This window comes from Lissotriton helveticus, chromosome 5_1 (assembly GCF_964261635.1).
Source record: "Lissotriton helveticus chromosome 5_1, aLisHel1.1, whole genome shotgun sequence".
Lineage (NCBI taxonomy): Eukaryota > Metazoa > Chordata > Amphibia > Caudata > Salamandridae > Lissotriton > Lissotriton helveticus.
In genome coordinates, this window is record NC_136065.1 from 69,710,977 (window position 1) to 69,729,380 (window position 18,404).

At 43.7% G+C, this 18,404-nt stretch overlaps 1 long non-coding RNA gene across 1 annotated transcript in view; it reads right to left on the reverse strand.

The window, feature by feature from the left end:
* The window catches only part of LOC144754140 (uncharacterized), a 71,796-nt gene extending 54,308 nt beyond the window's left edge, over nt 1-17,488 (reverse strand). Inside the window, exon 1 of the long non-coding RNA XR_013594670.1 lies at nt 17,268-17,488. This is a non-coding gene — a long non-coding RNA (uncharacterized LOC144754140). The remainder of the gene's footprint in view (nt 1-17,267) is intronic.
* Nucleotides 17,489-18,404: the final 916 nt, after the last annotated feature.

The window sequence follows — 18,404 nt, forward strand, 5'->3', positions numbered from 1 at the left end:
GCGGCCCCTGCTCGGAGTGCTGTCTGGTTTGTCCTGTCTGCTCTGCGGATCGACCTGTCCTTGGGGTGTCGGGCCTTGGAGTTGCGGGTGGCTGCCGTGGTGGCTCCGCCATTTTGTGGCGAGGTGTCGTCTCCCCGAATTGTACTGCCTGAAACTTCGCCGGCGGCTGTGCTGGGATCTCCGGCTGGGTGCTCGATTCTATGGGATCTAGCGGACCCGGTGCCGATGCTGCAGTGCTTTCTACATCCTGTTTTCTTTGCTTCGTGCTGGACGGCCCAGATACTGTGCTTGACCACGTTGATCTTTGAGGAACTTTTGCATTCTGACTGTTGCCGAGTTCTCCTGGTTGCTTCTAGTTTGCCGGGATGTTATTTTGCGGAGATCCCACCGGCTTTTCCTGACTGGTATGGACCCACTGTGTTCTGCTGTTTGTTGGCTGTGGCGGGGTTGGGAAGCTCGACTCTTCATAAAAGTGGACAGGGGTGATCGTGCCCGGATGCCTGTGGGACCCTTTTTTACATGGCATCTCCGGGCCTCGTTATTCTGGATGGTTCCTGTTTACATCCTGGTGTAGGCTTTTCTTGACTCTCCTTTTCGACCTCGATTAGTGAATTATTGTTGCGGGGGGGTAGTGTTTTATGTCTCGGTCGCTGGCTCCTCTCCTCTCTCTTTCTTCCTTTTCCTCTCCTTCCTTTTCTTATTCCCCTCTCTTTCTTCGTTATAATTCCCTTTCTCTTTTTCTATATTTCGGGTGACTCTGGGCGACAGGCACGCTGTTTAGTGGGGTAGGCCGTAGCCATTACAGTGATGTAGGGTGGGGGGGGTGTTTGTTATTTTAGTTTGTTTTATTCTATGGTCCCTTTTTTGCCTTTTCCAGGAGGTGGGCTATGTCCCTTGGTGTTTACTCCTCTGTTTCGCTAGCGTCTGCACTTTCTCCTTTTTCGGGGCGGGTGGGCTGTACGTGTGGCGTCCACTTTATTTGTTTGCTGGTATTCTTCCTCTATTCTGCACCTGGTATGGGCGTGTGAGGTCTTTGGGCTTTGCCCTACTGTGGTCGTCTGCTTGCGTGGGGGGCTATTTCCCTCCCGCCCCCCCCCTTCTTTTCTGTATATGTTGCATGACGCGCTGGTAGATATGGTTGCTGCCTCCTTTATATAATGTAAAATGAAACCTCTTTTATCCTGGCGCTGGCGATGTAACGACTTTATTTGCATCCATCCTGTATTTACTCTATCGTATACATTGCTTTGTTATTTTGATTCTCCTGACTTTGCGGCCGGCCCCTGTGGTTGTAGGCCAGCGCTTGTACTTATACGTGTCTTTCAATAAAGGTTTTTTAAAAAAAAAAAAAAAAACAGGCAATGCGAACTTTACAATATAGCGCTACAGGATCAAACAAGCACTAATGATAATGCGCGCAATGTGGACTATATGCAATATAGCGTTACGCTATTAATCAGGCACTACAATAATTCCAATCAATGAGAGCAGAGCACAAGGTATTGGCAGCAATGTGCAGTAAAGCGCTACGATACCAGGTGACCAGGGAGCGTGGGGAGCGACCGCTTCTGTACGAGTCAGGACGGTCACAGCGCTGGAGCAGACGGGTCAGACCTTTACTTTCAGTGGGAGGGAGGGGCAGCTGGGAGGCGGGAGCTGGGTGGAGAGACGGGCTGGGAGGCACAACAACAAAAATGGCAGCAAAACAAAAGTGAAACAGGATGAGATTGCGGCACAAGCAGGGATATCGCAATGATGTGGGTAGAGGCACAGGCACAATCAGGCACAGATTATATCAACAGGCAATGCGAACTTTACAATATAGCGCTACAGGATCAAACAAGCACTAATGATAATGCGCGCAATGTGGACTATATGCAATATAGCGTTACGCTATTAATCAGGCACTACAATAATTCCAATCAATGAGAGCAGAGCACAAGGTATTGGCAGCAATGAGCAGTAAAGCGCTACGATACCAGGTGACCAGGGACCGTGGGGAGCGACCGCTTCTGCACGAGTCAGGACGGTCACCTGGCGTGGAGCCGTCACGAGCACCGAAGGGGTTAAAAACGGGTTAAAAATAAACACAAATGTTGAACTTATTCATCTGTATAGCAATGGAAAGCCAAAAGAGCTAGCAGTAGCCATGAGTAAATAGGCATAGGTCAGGTGGGAGTTTCTCTGCAGTTCAACCAGTGTGTTTTTGCCATAGTCTTGCATGCCTTATTTGTGGTTGGCATATCTTCTTGGTGGTTGTTGTTTTGCAAAGCATGCCATTTTTTATTCTTTTATTCAACCAAAATATCACACAGATCACTCCAATTTCTCCATGTTTTTAATACATTTGCAATATTTATTTGAATTGATTCACTATGTGGCCTTGTCTGCTAATGGGGTTTCCAGCCATTAGACCGAGAGCTTCTCTTGCATGAAACAACTGTCTCTGTGGTGTCTGTTGAATTAAGCATATTTTTGACCATAGATGGCTTTGGATTAAAACAGAAAACATGTTTTTTGTGGTATTTCACTTTATGTTCATGTGTGTAAAACTAATTGAATGCCTTTGTTGGATGTGTGTGGTTGTAACTAGCAAACCTTTTTAGCCCTGTGGATTTTTGTATTTGACATTGTTGCATTAAAGATGTGTTGTTTAGAAAGCATGCCTCCTTTATCTGGCCAGTGTGTATGTGTTTGCAGTAGGCCAGCAATGCATTTTCCTTGGTTTACCATGTGGCGCGGGCCATTCGGTAAAGTCTGTGTCCTCCATAGGCCTGCTTGTGATCATAATTTTCCAGTCCTCCTGCTTGTTGTTGTTGTGAACATATGGCTGGTGGCCATTTTGTGAAGGCAGTCAGTGTGCTTTTGCCATAGGCCTGTTGTCTTCCCTTTCTTCCCGTTGGCTTCTTGCTTCTTGTTGTTGCCTGGCCATGTGGCTGGAAGCCATTTTGTGCATTTAACCAGTGTACCCCTTTACTATATGCTTGCAAAGATGGTTGATCAATGAGATAATATAACAGCTTAATAAACATATCATTAGACGCTTGAGGGTAATTTTTAACCTATTTATATTTATTTATTTATTTTAATTTTTGCTTTTGTTTATTTTCATTTATTTTTTATTTTCATGTTTTAATTCTTCTAATTTATTTAATGTTTTCTGTTTTATATTCTCCATTTTTTATGTTTTTTCAATTTTTAAAAGTTTTTTTCCTCCAATTATTTTTAGTTTCTTTTTCTAATTATTTTTTTCCAGCTTCAAAGTAACATCAATGAACCATTAACATTAACCCCAAGTTTGCTATATGATGTGCACAACACACATGATGCACAATGCCAAACCATGACATTTGTTATTTTGTTGTTGTACTTCTTCTTTCCTATCCTTCCTGAGTGTAATGTACTGTACAGTATACCATGAAAGTCCTTGTTGTTGTCAAACTCTAACAAATGGTTACACTGTATTGCTCATTTTTTTTAATAACTGAACAAGTGTGATCACACACTAAATGATATATATTTTATTGAACTACAAAAATGCCACATTTCACTGATGGTCATCTTGCTTCTTTGCTTTCAGGTGTACAAGAGTAGGAGGCAACATCACCCATTGTACTGCCAAACAGAAGGCCTGCATACGTCACGTGATGTCTGATCACAGACATCTCTTCAACTTGTGAATCTAAGACAAGTGCTGCTGCGTGCTAACTAACAGCTTCAAGATGGCCCCAAAGAAAGGTGCCAGTACCAAGAAAGTCAAAGTTGCCAGTGAGAAGATGAAGGCACTAGAAAAATGGGACACCCTGCAATCCTGAATATGTCTAAATTTGAACACTCTAAATTTTATTTGAATCAGTGAAAAGATGGTGCTGCCACTCAAACTGACTGGCTCTGGTCAGTGACAAACTATGCAAACAAACAGCTACTGTTTGAGAATGGCGCACTTTTCACACGCCCCTACTGGGTGCATATTTTTGAAATCGAATCCTCCTAGTACACGTTTGCTGTTTACAAAGTTAAACTCAAACTTTCAAATTAATAGTCCATGCTGAAGTTTGAAAATAAATCAAAAGGTTCTGTTTCTTGAAGACGTAAGGAGGCTTTTTTAGAGGTAGGCAGGACATCCAACCATCCCCCCACGGAACAACCACTCACAAAACAAAGCGAACAAAGAGGGGACAGGGCTCTAAAAATGTTAAGAAACAGGAAGAACTAGTGATGAACATTTCAGATTATGAACTTAACAAACAAGAGTTAAGTGTGTTGAATAAAGGTATGTCGTTCGTACCCACTTATTCTACTAATAAGTTGGAAAGAGGTTTCACTTTTCAAGTTCATGAGAAAACTTTGTTTAAGGTGGTTCTTTCACACAATAGCACAAGAACCTACGTCTTCATTCACCACACAAGACACGCAACACATCTTTAGACCTAAGAGTACATTCACAGCTCCGTTCTCTCACAAAACTTTAGATCTATTTGAGACTCTAGTTAAAAAAGATTTAGAAAAAATTCCCAACATCCTCAAATGTAGGAGCAATCTCACCAAGCAGGAGAGAATTACATTGAACAAATTAGCAGAGAATGACACTCTTAAAATAGTACCTGCGGACAAAGGGGGAGCCCTGGTGGTCTTAAACAATTCTAATTACCAGGCCAATGTAGATCAGCATGTAACCAATGAGGACACATACATCAGACTGGACGCGGATCCAACTGTTCGATTTCCAACCACATTGAGGACCATTCTTGATAAGGCTAAAGAGATGGGATGGATTGATGACCAGACATACAGATTTTTGACAGTGCAACATCCGAAGAGACCACACATATACATGGTGCCCAAGATGCACAAGAATCCGGTTGATCCGCCATTCAGGCCAATTGTGGCAGGATGCGGGTCACTGCATGAGCAATTAGGAAAGTTTTTAGATCATTTCTTGCAGCCACTGGTTCAGCAGTGGAGCACGTACATACAGGACACAACAGATTGTTTGAAAAGAATCAGTGAAGTTATTGTGACACCGGAGGAACAAATTTGGCTGTGTATTATTGACATAGCAGCCTTGTACACCTCTATTCCCCATCAGGAGGGGATAGAGGCAGTGGAGTGGATGTTGTTGAGTCATGACTATGAGGAGGGCATCAATGTGTTTCTTTTAGAGTTATTACATTTTTGCCTTTACCATGGATATTTTAGGTGGCAAGACACCTTTTATCTACAAAGGACAGGGACCAGCATGGGTTTTTACGGGGGCACCAACTTTTGCCAATATCTTCATGGCAAAGTATGAGGAGACACACATTTTGCAAAACCAGTATTGGACACAACACCTAAAACTATACGTCAGGTACATTGACAATATTTTAATAGTGTGGAATAGTCCTCATGATGATTTGGTAAGCCTCTTGACCGTTCTGAACGAATGCCATGACCATATTAAGATCACATACTCCATTCATGCCAGCACCATGAATTACCTAGACATCCTGATAGAAAAGCAGGGTCAAGAATTACACACAAGGGTGTACATGAAAGAAACTAACCGTAATAGTGCACTTCACTACAGCAGCTTTCACACGATGTCACTTAAGAACCATTTACCCTTTTCTCAATTTTTACAAGCACGTAGAATTTGCTCACAAGAGACACAAGGCTTCCAAGAGATGGAAATTATGGCACAGGCATATAGAGACAGAGGGTATCCGGATGGTGTGCTAGAGCAAGCCATGCAGAAAGCTCGTCTCAAGAGAGGCAAGAATTACTGGTTAAAACTAGCAAGGAACCTATGAAAAGGGAGGTGTTTGTTATCAAACACTCAACAGCAGCAAGAGCAATTAAGAAGAGTATCCTTAATAGATGGGAAGTTATTGAACAGGAGTCTGATTTCAAAACAGTATACACAGGCAAACCCATGTTTGCCCACACAAGATCGAAGAACCTAAAAGAAATATTCAAACAACAACACAAAAAACAAGGTGCAGTTCAACACAGAGTGAAATGCCATAATTGTAGCCATTGCGGTAATGGTAGGGGACGTATTCCCACATCCGCACACAGGCAAACAAATTAGATTAAGACACACGGCAGATTGCAATACAAGCATGGTAGTGTATGCCATCAAATGCCCCTGTGGGCTGGTGTACGTGGGGAAAACTACAAGGAAGGTGAAAGTCCGTATCACGGAACACAAGAGCATGATTAGGAACTGCAACCCCAAGTCTAATTTAGCCATGCATTGGAAAGACAGACAACATTCTATACCACAATTGAGATTTACAGTGTTGGAAAAGTATTGATGAAAGGTTACATGTTGACACCAACCGCCAATTGTATCAACAAGGGGGAATCATAAAAATAGGACAATTTTTAACGGGGTCCAATGTATGTGTCCCAGAAAGTACCAACAACAAAGAATTTACAGAGTTCCCCGGACAGAGTCAACTAAATGACTAACGTGAACCTCTCTCTCATATTGAGTTCAACAGAAAAAAGTGAATGTTGTGAACCCTTTACGGAATTTGGGGATGCCTCACACAGGTCACCGGTTGGACGACTATTGTCATCCCACCCGGCGATCGTCCAGCGTCATCATCGGTATCCTGCCCCTGCGACAGACTGGCGGTGCAATGCCTGTCGGGCAGCACCGGATGCTGCACTTTGGCGGGGTTCTTTTATTCCTTAGCCAAAGGGTGTGTGAGTGTGAGGGGCCTAAAAAAGTGCAATAGTGAGCGTGAATGTGGTCTAAAAAAAGTCAGTGGAGTCCATGGGGAAAAGAATTTAATGGTATGGCTCACTGCTTTATTAAAAGGAACGATAAGGGGTATTGAGGCGGGATAAATAAAGTAATCGTGCCTCATTCAACCCTTAGTGAACGTGTGGTCAACATGTTTCTTGCCACTCAGGCAATTCATCAGGACCAAAAAGAAGCTCATATAATTGCTAACAGATCCCTCAGTAATCAGAGGAATCAAGTATACGACCTGGAGTGTGTCGTAGGGACAATCCTTCGTCCAGTCCCTCCCAAGAGCTAGGCAAGGAAAAGGAGAAAGAGTGTTATTAGAGATATAATTGGAACTGTGTCTGTGTTCCCCTAGCTATTGTTGAGTTAAGACCAATAACATGCTGGTGATGCATATCGGGGTGTAGATGGGTTTGTGAAGACCCCATCCTGGAGACACTTTTGAGTGAGAGAGACGGTCCAAATCCCTCGTGGAAGAGGAATCACCACATTGTATATGTGTAAACAGTGCTCATTAAGCCGGCATGTGATATGTGTACACTGAAAATGACTCGTACAGTGGTCTATACTCATATCGTCTATCGTGACATGCCATGCCTACATTTCATTTGAGCGAGCAACTGTAAGTGTGCGCATTCACACACGTGAAATTCAAATTAAAATTATTTCCAGACAATCAGAAGAAAGAGAACCACATCGACACTCTAGCTCAACAAGTCAATGGCCACCGCTAGTCGGCGCCTGTGTGGTGAACAAGCCTTAATGTGAGATATTCAACACACTGGTGACGGTCGCCATGCAAGCCTTACCCGTGATCCCAGGGTCGGACAGCTCTCACGCGCTGACCTAGTGGGGCCAGAAATAGGTTACGGAACCTGAAACGAATCAACAGTGCCGCCAAGTCAGGGCGTTGTTACTTAGCGGGACGGCTCATCGTTAATTGTGGTCCCGCTGAGGGTCCGCCACGGCGATCGGAAAGGACCGCTCGCGGGGGTCCTAGCATGAATCAGTGCGCCTTACCTGATTATCGCTGGCAGAAGGCGTCTAGTCACCTACCCCTCCCACGTCGGAATTACCGCAGGTCAGCCGGTGGAGTCGCGACCAGCCGCTGCCTCAGATAAGCCCTGGAAGCGCGGGCGCCGTAGGGGCGTGTCCTCAGCCTGTTGCTAGGCAACGTGACGCCGGTGCAGACAGTGATGATTCCCCCTGGTTGTAGTAAGGAGTGAAACGCGGGAGCCATATTGGAACGGGGAAGTGGTTTAACTCAATGGCTCAAAATCAATGTTGGTGAAGGGGCAATGGGTTCGTGTAGAGAGCTTCTCTCACCCCGTTTCGAGAAAGTGTGGCAACAAGTCTCAGCCAGAACTCGAAGTGACTTAGGGGAGGACAATCAGTCCCTAGAGTGAACTATCTAGCCAGCATTGTCCACGGCACCGCATCATTGAGCCCGAGTTCGTCGGTGCGAAGACGATGCACCCATCTCTGCTCCAATCTGAAGAGGGCTTGTTGGTTCATACCAGGTTGGCACTCGAGGACAGTCCAGCGCATATTCTCAGTGGAGTGGTTATATTCTTTGCAGTGGTCATAAAGCCTTGTATGTGTTTTTGCTTTTGCTTCTGCCAGCGATAATCAGGTAAGGCGCACTGATTCATGCTAGGACCCCCGCGAGCGGTCCTTTCCGATCGCCGTGGCGGACCCTCAGCGGGACCACAATTAACGATGAGCCGTCCCGCTAAGTAACAACGCCCTGACTTGGCGGCACTGTTGATTCGTTTCAGGTTCCGTAACCTATTTCTGGCCCCACTAGGTCAGCGCGTGAGAGCTGTCCGACCCTGGGATCACGGGTAAGGCTTGCATGGCGACCGTCACCAGTGTGTTGAATATCTCACATTAAGGCTTGTTCACCACACAGGCGCCGACTAGCGGTGGCCATTGACTTGTTGAGCTAGAGTGTCGATGTGGTTCTCTTTCTTCTGATTGTCTGGAAATAATTTTAATTTGAATTTCACGTGTGTGAATGCGCACACTTACAGTTGCTCGCTCAAATGAAATGTAGGCATGGCATGTCACGATAGACGATATGAGTATAGACCACTGTACGAGTCATTTTCAGTGTACACATATCACATGCCGGCTTAATGAGCACTGTTTACACATATACAATGTGGTGATTCCTCTTCCACGAGGGATTTGGACCGTCTCTCTCACTCAAAAGTGTCTCCAGGATGGGGTCTTCACAAACCCATCTACACCCCGATATGCATCACCAGCATGTTATTGGTCTTAACTCAACAATAGCTAGGGGAACACAGACACAGTTCCAATTATATCTCTAATAACACTCTTTCTCCTTTTCCTTGCCTAGCTCTTGGGAGGGACGGGACGAAGGATTGTCCCTACGACACACTCCAGGTCGTATACTTGATTCCTCTGATTACTGAGGGATCTGTTAGCAATTATATGAGCTTCTTTTTGGTCCTGATGAATTGCCTGAGTGGCAAGAAACATGTTGACCACACGTTCACTAAGGGTTGAATGAGGCACGATTACTTTATTTATCCCGCCTCAATACCCCTTATCGTTCCTTTTAATAAAGCAGTGAGCCATACCATTAAATTCTTTTCCCCATGGACTCCACTGACTTTTTTTAGACCACATTCACGCTCACTATTGCACTTTTTTAGGCCCCTCACACTCACACACCCTTTGGCTAAGGAATAAAAGAACCCCGCCAAAGTGCAGCATCCGGTGCTGCCCGACAGGCATTGCACCGCCAGTCTGTCGCAGGGGCAGGATACCGATGATGACGCTGGACGATCGCCGGGTGGGATGACAATAGTCGTCCAACCGGTGACCTGTGTGAGGCATCCCCAAATTCCGTAAAGGGTTCACAACATTCACTTTTTTCTGTTGAACTCAATATGAGAGAGAGGTTCACGTTAGTCATTTAGTTGACTCTGTCCGGGGAACTCTGTAAATTCTTTGTTGTTGGTACCAACCGCCAATTGTCACAACGAGAAACCTACTGGATCCGCAATTTGAATACGCTTGAACCATGTGGTCTTAATGATAAATTAGAAATGATGTGTTTTTTATGATTTACTGTGTTTTTTATGATTTACTGTGTACTAATGAGCTGCTATGTATAGTACTCTGTAATGTGATTTCGTCAATTTATGAATCAATTCAACTGTGTAATTGACACGCGCTACCATGAGCAACAGTACCAATTGTAGTAGTAACATTAGGACAACATGTATTAGTTCAAGGCACCGGTGTAGACTTTGATACACTTTATGATTTTTTATGGACCTTCACTAGGCTAGTATGGGTATCCATTCATCAATGATCGTGGTAATTCAAGGGGTACTTACAGTACATATCAGGCTGTAATTCAGATGAAGAAAGAGTAGCATCAGATTGTAGATTGGATGTTTCATGTTTTCAAAATATGGGCATCGTAGAAGTTTTACTTTGCATTTTAAAACCTGATTTACCCTCTCCAATATGGCGACTTTAGACACGTTTCATAGTCCGTTTTCAGTTTCAATGACAAGGGAGGTGACTGCAAACAGGTGGGAGAAAGTCTTATAGTCTGTTTTCAGTCTTTACGACAATGGAGATCACTGCCCACATGTGGTAGGAAGTTTGGAGCACAGCAGTGGAGACGTATGGATGCCGGTTCGATTGCATCAGAGGTTGGTAAGCGAAAGTAGTTGCACGGTGGCAGAGGGGGATATGTGGCGCATAGAGCGGAGTGTCATTCGATTTCACCATTGTTCACAGAGCTGGAAGACAAGTGGACACGAGGGCGCGTAGCGTTTTAAGCAGTGAAGCATCAGATGGCTTTTTCGCGGATCAGAAAGGTAGGCAGACATCTGAAGGCAAGGTATCCTTGCGAGTAAGTTTGGTTCGGTACTGATACAATTTCGTTCCCTTATACAGTGATTCTAGCACAGTGAACCAAGTGGTATGCACACGTTTCAACAGTCCAGGTATGATGATTTAGTGTTTTAGGGTGAACACGGAATGTTGGGTCATCACGGCAAGCAGGCGTGTAATTGACACTGGGCGTATTGGCATGTAGGTTGCACATAATTTTGGTTACATGGCAAGAGCACAGACATGGTAACATCGGTTTTTTGGTTTCTTGATCCTTATTTGATTCTTTTTTGACAAAATCACAAAATGATAGCATGTACACGGGGTTGGTCGTGGAAATCCCGTTATACAGGTTTAAGATTGGACAACTTAAGCTTTTATTGGTTTAAATTACAGTATTCCCCCGACGAAGGTATTCAATACCGAAATGCATTGGGATTGACTGGATAAGATGCTGTAACGAATATATGTACATGACGTAATGTGCAGAAAAATCAAGCAAGAAGCGCGTTATTAAAGGATTACGTCTTCGAGAAACAGAACCTTTTGATTTATTTTCTGGATGAAACAAACTTCAGCATGGACTATTAATTTGAAAGTTTGAGTTTAACTTTGTAAACAGCAAACGTGTACTAGGAGGATTAGATTTAAAAAATAAGCACCCAGTAGGGGCGTGTGAAAAGTGCGCCATTCTCAAACAGTAGCTGTTTGTTTGCATAGAAGAAGAAGGCACTGCCACTAACCACCACTGGTTTGTCTCCCAAGACAATTTTTGGGAAAACAAAAATTGCACCTGCAGCAGCGGTGTCCTGGGAGCAAGCTGGGAGCAACAGCCTTGCATCAGCGGACCCACCCTACAAACATAGGCCCAAGACCATGTCTGTTGTAGAGGCAGCCAGTCAAATTACGACAAAGCTGATGAGCAGTGATGTTGAAATTGACATATAGTTATTGCAAAGAAGTACTCAATCAATGCAGGAAACTCAGATAAGTAGGCAACAACAGCTGCAACCACCACCAATAGTAGTAGTTCCTCACAAGGTAGGGGCAGTTCAGGAGATCGAGCAATCCATTCTTTCAGAAGATCCATTGTCTTCCAGATCCCCAGCAAGCAAAAGGAGGATTAGTCCATTAACTTCTTCTCCAAGCCCCCTTCTGAAAATCTATTCTAGACACCACTTGGATCAACTCAGTCTGAGAGTGAGACACGCCATGTCCATGACACAAGGTTGGGGAAAAGGAAGGTTTCGGAAAGCCTTAGAGTTATGGAGGTAGATGTAGAAGAGGAGGATGATGACGAGCCAGTCATCATGGATGTTAGCCTCGCCCCAGTAAACAGACTGACTTTACCCCATCCCAAATTGCTGTGAAGGATGTGGCACAGATACAATCAACACAGATACCACCAACACCACCTCCAGCTGCCATATTTACAAAGTTCCGGCAGCGACCTACATCCACCACAATACCTCAGTAGCAGTAGGAACTGTAGAGAGTCAAATGTCACACCCACCTACCAGTTCAACCGACATTGCAAGTAGAACCAGCAGCGTCAGAAAATTGACCTCCCCACTTTAGGACTTCTTTTCGGTTAGCCAGAAGGAGTTGAACATTATTAAATGCTCCATTTGTGGAGTAGGTGTTAGTCGGGGTAAGCTTGGCACAAACTACAGTACCGGAGGTCAAACAACCCATCTGAGAAAACACCACTTGGTCCAGTGGGAGAAGCACCTGAGCGAAAAAAACTGCAAGTGTTGTTGGTGGAGGGGATGAAGATCTGATCACCGTGGAAGGTAAAGAAGAGGGAGCCATTTTCTCCAGTACACAAAGCAGCCCTGTCCTCAGCAGTGCAGCGGTATCGCCCACATCATCATCAGCAACATCACAAGGGCACAAGAGTCAGGTCGAGACACCAAGGGGTCCAAGGTAAGGGAGTACCGCAATGAAATAAAGCAAATTGAGCCCAACAATATCTGGTCTCAAGAGGTCACCTACATCAGTGGCACCAAAAAAGAAAAAAATCCAGGCTACCATTCTCAGAACGTTTAGGCCGGATTTGCAGGACGAACACAATCACCCAGTGGCACGTTTGTACAATACAAGCTGGCTAAAATATCAGCGCTGGAACTCCTCCCTTCTTCTTTTGTGGAATGGGGTGTTTTTTTGAGGGGGGAATTTGTGGCATCCATCTGCTCTAAATGGAAGGCCTCAAACCCTGGGTGCTAACTGCCAATCTATCTTTTCCTAGCTAAGATGGACTGCCCCAGAAGAACAGGTACATGATGACATGCATTGCATGCTGAGTTTTTTGTGAATTATGTCTACTATTCTATGCACAGAAAAGTGACTCGAGTCAATCTTTCCTATATTGTTGATAAATAACAAAATTGTACTACTACAGGCCGATCCATTGCATTTTGAGTTTGGACGAGTCTGGACTCACTCAGGACACTGTTGGTACGGAGTTGGACACCTTACTCGGAGTCAGAGTCAGGAGGATAAGAGATGATTGATGGAATGACTTAGGGCTAGAGCGTGACTACTTCAAGAAATGCCACCAGAAGAAGATGGAAGTTTTCAAATTCACTGAAACCAACCGATTTGGATGATGATGACTTTGAAGTGGCCTAAAGGTAAATAACAACACCAGAACAGGCCTACATGTCTGTCTAGTGGTGGTGGTGATGATGAGTGTGGTGTGACTGACAGTGGTGCATTGATTTTTTACTTCATTTGGAAAATGTTATTGTAACAATTAAAAGTCCTTGAATCCAGTATATGAAAATAGGTTTGATTTATTGAAGCTTAGTTCCAGGTTAAGTTAATAATACAGAGATATGTAGATGTAATTGTAACCCCACCAGGAGCAGTTCTCCTGTCGCTCAGCCTGCCTGCCATCAACTGCCATTCCATTCCACACACACATCAGGCACCAAACATTCTATGATGTCATCAGGCATTCTACCACTTACACTAGCTAAGCAACAGGGAAGCCTAAGCAAGTGAAATGAAAGACATGAGCCAGATGTAACATATTCCCCTTCCTTAGAAAAACAACAAACTGAAGTTAAGAATATAAACATACACATCAATAAACACAATGCAATATGAAAGAAACACATTACATTGCATTCTCAAATATATGACAAATGCATTCTCAATCTATACTAATATAATAAAGAGAGAGCCCAAACCTTTGAGGCGGGTAATCTCAGGAACAACAGCACCAATCACAACACCCAACACAGCGTTGGAAAGGGCAGTTGCAGCAGAAGGACATAGGCTATGCTGAATGCCAGTCGGGCTTCAGGGCAGGACATAGTACTGAAACAGCGATCTTACAGATAGCTGATGATGCGTTACAAGCCCTAGACCAAAATAGATCATGTCTAATCATCCTTCTAGACCTATCAGCGGCATTCGACACGGTGAACCACGTGAAGCTACTAAACAGGCTATAGGATAGGATGGGAATATCCGGTACGGTGTTGAAATGGTTTGAATCTTTCCTTCAGGACAGAACACAAAGATTCTCAGTCAATCGCTTTCAACATCACGTCCTAACACGATTGGAGTACCACAAGGATCCACTCTATCTCCTTCACTGTTCAAGGACTTAATTTACCAAAATCAGATTATCACAGGCCTTGGAAAGAATAATGTAGATATTGTAATTAATTGTCTTTTATTGTCATATATTCTTTTATTCTATATAAGCTGCTATCTCCTTACTACCTCATAATATGTAAAGCGTTCTGATACCCACGGGTCCTGTTAGCGCTATATAAAACTCTTAAATAAATAAATAAATAAATATACATTTAAAAGGTAAAAGAACTGTGCCAGCAAAGTAGTCCCTTGTGGGCGTGTCTGCGTTATGCTGTGGGCGTGACAAACGCTGGGGGCGTGTGGTACGTTCTGCCCTTCATGCCATGTCTCATTGTGTGCTGTGGGCGTGTGCTGGGGGCGTGGGCGGGTGCGGGACGCGAGATTACGGGAAAAAAAAGCCCAATATTTCATTCTTTTTTCTTCCCAGGTTCTGTACATTCCAGCTCTGGGTGTCCACCCTGCTCCCTTTAAATACCCCTGCATTCCATAATCATAACCCACCCTTACTCCTTAAAATACCCCAACACCCTTAAACACTAACCCATCTTAACCCTATGAATATACCCTGTACCCCAAAACCCAAACCTATCCCTAAACCCTAAAAATACCCCTGTACCCCGAAACCCAACATAGCCCTGAACCCTATAAATACCCCTGTACCACAAAAACCCAAACTTACCCCTGAACCCTAAAAATACCCCTGTACCCCAAAACCCAAACCTAGCCCTGAACCCTAAAAATACCCCTGCACCCCAAAACCCAAACCTACCCCTGAACCCTAAAAAACCCCTGTACCCCAAAACCCAAACCTAGCCCTGAACCCTATAAATACCCCTGTACCCCAAAACCCAAACCTAGCCCTGAACCCTTACAATACCCCTGTACCCCAAACCTACCCCTGAACCCTAAAAATACCCCTATACCCCAAAACCTAAACCTAGCCCTGAACCCTAAAAATACCCCTGTACCCCAAAACCCATACCTATCCCTAAACCCTAAAACTACCCCTGTACCCCATAACCCAAAACTATATCAGAACCCTTAAAATACCCAAACACCCCAAAACATATACCTCAGTACCCCAAAACATATACCCCTATACCCATACTTACCTTATCCAAACATAAAAAACATGCTTTTACCATTCACGCATTTACAGCGAATTTCATTGTAAATGTATGCGTGGTAAAAGCATATAAAATGTAATGCCATGCGTTATAATGGCATTGCGGAGTCATGGTGCTTTCGTAATGAAAGTATCCGGAGTGATGGTATGCGGAAAGAAAGTTGCAGAATAATGAGTGTTTACCCTCCCCCAGGAAGTACATTGGTGGCACTGCGACCCACATCTCCAGCAACATACTCATATTTTTTCACCACGGATTTGAAAAATGCACAGGTCTCTCTCATTGATGGCCAGCACCGACATACACTTTTAGACACACCTCCCGCCACAAGTTCTAGAATTGCGACCTTTAGAGCTGGGGAGCTACGTTCGAATCTCGGCATCAGCTCAACATCGTGTGATTCCAGGCAAATTGCTTTGTCTCCTCGTGCCTACCACAAATGAATGTGTTCTTCTGTAATGTATATTGTGCTCTTGCCATGTTGTCGATTTCGCGCTATATAAAATTGCAAGGAAAAATAAAGTAGGGAAACTCGAGTTCACACACTACTGAACGCGCACTCTTAAGTGCATCAGCAGTGCACTGTGAATCGGAGCGTTTCACAGGCCTGTCACAGATAAGAATTGCTATCAAAACGAAATCCTACAAAACAATATACTGCTGGCCGGCAGCAATTCATAGCCGGACAACGTCGGGACGGGCTGCTAGTTATAACAATATAATGACAATTACGTTCTCAAATATTACAACAAATGCATTCTCCAATATAACGACCCCATCCCCCTCCCTGGGGAAAATTAAATTAAACCTTGCTGACCCACATTGGCATATCACTAAACACTTGAAAAATTCCATGAAATACGAAACACATGTTCCTGTAATACAGCACTGGGACACACCGGTCCTTAAACCTCTTGAATAGAATTGGAGAACACTGCTCCCACAACCAATAATAAATAAAATATGAACACCTTTAAAACATTAGAGCACTTGCGTGGTTCATATCAACCAAATTGAGCAATCTGCGGCTCTTCACAACATTAAACAACTTGAAAAGAATGGAGCGCCTCAAAAATGAGCACCGAAGTGGCTCCCCCAAAAGTACACATCCAATGTGGAGCGCCTCAAAAATGAGCACCGAAGTGGCTCCACCAAAAGTACACATCCAATAAGTCCAAACACAGGAACAACTGATCTACAATTAAAGTTCGAGCACGCCTGGCAGTATTAAATACTACTGCAATTAATCATGAGAGTTAAATAAAGTTGAGCACCTCAACATAAGTTGAGCACGTGAGTGACTCAATCCATTAAAAGTAAACAAACTCAACGCATCGCTTAGTTCCAAAACTGATTAAGATCCTAAATCATTCAGGAATAACACTACAATACATCAGTAACAAGTAGAAATACATAAAAGTAGCATTAACATCCCCAAAATTGTGTATCATGTCAACATTAAAATAGAAAAGTTGGTCAAGTCAATAATCTTTATTTCGTTGCAATAGCAGTATAAAAGATATACAATTAAAATTCATTCAAATACAATTTTATAGTAATCAGACACAGGTGAGATATGGGGTGTCTACTCAGAGTTGCATTTCATTATCAGTTCAGTTCAGGTGATCCCTGTATACTTCATCATATTTAAATCATGGTATTACGGCCAGTAAAATCATCACACATTTAATAAATATGAAGTTAAAATTAGTCAACATATTTACAAGCTAAAAAAACGATTACATTTGTAACCACCATGGCATAATAATTAAAAATTACAGTGAGATGATAAAAAATAGTAATACATGGTTGGTATACTCAACCCTAAGTTTAAGTTGGTAAATATAAATAGCAAAGCATATTACACAGTTTTAAAACTAAGAAATTAAAACAAGAAAAGTAGTCACCGCCGTAGTCTGGATGTTGAAATTCCAACAGTGCGATCTCTCACCCGAGCTCATCATCAAAGTCCTCACAGCCAAAACTCTGACAGCTTTTAACTTCTTCCATGAATGTTTCCCACTCAGAAGAAGCCTGCGCGTCGACACGCTTTGAATCTGATAGCCCCAATCTCTAAAATGGCTGCACGTAAGCCACGCAACGCCGGGTGGCTCCAGGATGCCGACGTCGTTCCACAACAGACTCTTCATAGAGAAGACGTCATAGCCTCTGGAGACGCACCAACGTACCACCAATGACAGTGACGTGGCGGTAGGCTGCACGCGCTGGGTGTGAGCGCGCGGCAGGCAGCGCGTGCCGAGTTTGAAAATGGACGGTTCAACGAACAGGTACAGATTCATTTTGAATAATCCTTCCGTTCCCACACAGATGTCCATGCTATGCTCGTAGTCTGTAATAGCTTTAAATGAACAATTATTCGGCTCACACCGGTGCCCCGCAGGTAAATTGATGATCGTGTGACTTGAAAAACTGTGTGGTGCTGACAAAATAGTATCTCGTAGGTGGCAGCAAACAACCAAAGGATCTGCTGGGTTTCCTCCTTTTGTCCCGTCTCTTTGACGTAGATCACAAATCTGCTAGGTATTTCTTATTCGTGTTATAATTATCTTCCCTCGTTCCGTTTTTTAAAGCATATCCTCACTTCTCATACATTGTAACAGGCTCGGTGAGTGAATGAATAACTTGGGCCGCATGCAGTAAATGACTTGGGTTGTATGTAGTTCTCCTTAAATCCGATTTTCACAGAAGTTAAATAAAAGACTTCACAGCAGCTGTTTATGCACTAGGACACGACAACCAGCGCGAGCAGGCAATGAACCAATGTTAAGCCATCTAGAGTTTACTCTTTGGCACAGCTGTCATCATAAATCTGATACCTCCAGATTAGATTACACACGCAGGGTCACAAACAGAGCTCCCTCTCAAAAGGCACAGAGGCAAAAATGTAATAGTACTCAGCACAGCCCAAGCACATTGTAAAATCTTGAAAACACAGGCCAAAACTGTCCCAATTCTGCAGCAAGAACTCAAACACCCTGGGGTAGCAGGCTGTCCAGATGCATAGCTGCCAAGGTTTCAGATTG